This window comes from Elephantulus edwardii, unplaced genomic scaffold (genome assembly GCF_000299155.1).
Source record: "Elephantulus edwardii isolate Elephantulus edwardi_28Jun2011 unplaced genomic scaffold, EleEdw1.0 scaffold00185, whole genome shotgun sequence".
Taxonomy (NCBI): domain Eukaryota; kingdom Metazoa; phylum Chordata; class Mammalia; order Macroscelidea; family Macroscelididae; genus Elephantulus; species Elephantulus edwardii.
In genome coordinates, this window is record NW_006399935.1 from 4,503,347 (window position 1) to 4,504,696 (window position 1,350).

Genomic DNA, 1,350 nt, shown 5'->3' on the forward strand with positions numbered 1-1,350 from the left:
TTTTTCTGTGTGTGTACCGTCAAGTTGGATCTGACTGGCACAGGAGGAGATTGCCCTTCTCCTCCAGCAGAGCATCTGGTGGATTTGAACTTCGTACCTCTGGGTTTGTGGTGCTCAGTTTTTAATCTTTTAGGGGAGCAGACCACCAGCTCCTTCTCCCGTGGCGCCGCTGGTGGCTTCGAGCCACTAGCCTTTCACTCAGTAGTCGAGGGCTTGACTGTTGTCCTACCGGGCTGCTGTATTCCAGTGTTATATTCCATCCGCCAGCTTCCAGTGGTGATAGAACAGGTATTGGATGTATCACCGCAGAAAGTTGATCGAGTACATTAGGAGCAAAGCGTGTCTTTAACACCTCTCCACATGCACTAATTCTCTTTTTTTGAAGAACTGGGAGGCCTGCAGTTCACCTCTGTGGGCCGGCAACAGGGAGGATTTAATAGTTGGGTTTGGGTTTCACTGTCATCGACCAGCGGTCCCCCTGGCTGCAGCCAGAGGGCGCCCGTGAGCACTGTAGTCAGGCCTGTCCCTCTGTCCACAGCCCTCCAGGGCTCCCACTTTCTCGCACCTTCTCCTGCCTGGCTGTTCCTCCAGCTTGCCAGGCGCTGTCTGTCCTCCTGCAGGGCCCGTGCACCTGTTGTCTTCTGCCCACAAGTTGTTCCTTCAGAAAGTCCCGTGACTGTCTTCCTCAAGGTCTCCCACGTGAGAGCCTCATTTACACGCTAAATAAAATTTGGGAGCCTGATGGCATTGGGGATTCAATGTTGGACTGCTAAACAAAAGGTCTGTGGTTCGAATCCCCTGGCTGTGCCAAGGGAGGAAGATGAGGCAGCCTGCACGTGACAGTGGGTTTTCTGCACTGTTAAAAATAGCAAACTGTGTCCCATCTTCAGAGGAGCCCCAATCAAGTGCTCTTCTGCTAGCCAAAGGGTTGGCGTTGAAATGAACCTGTCACCAACATGGGAGAAACGCCTGGTGATTTGGTTTGGTAGGGATGACAGCCTAAGAGAACCCATGGGGCAGTTCTCACTGTCACACTGAGCTGCTCGGTCGAATTGCACCATGCTCAAGGGTCTGTCTACAGGATGCTCTGGTGGCCTAGTGGTTAGAAGCTGCACTGCAATTCCCGTAGGTACATGGTTCAAATCCACCAGCATGAGTGTGGGAGAAAGATGAGCAATCTCCTCCTGTGAGATTAACTGCCTCTGAAAACCTGCTGGAGGGTCAGCTATGGGTCAGTTCCGACTTGATGGCACACAAGAAGAAGAAGAAGAAGAAGAAGAAGAAGAAGAAGAAGAAGAAGAAGAAGAAGAAGAAGAAGAAGAAGAAGAAGAAGAAGAAGAAGAAGAAGAA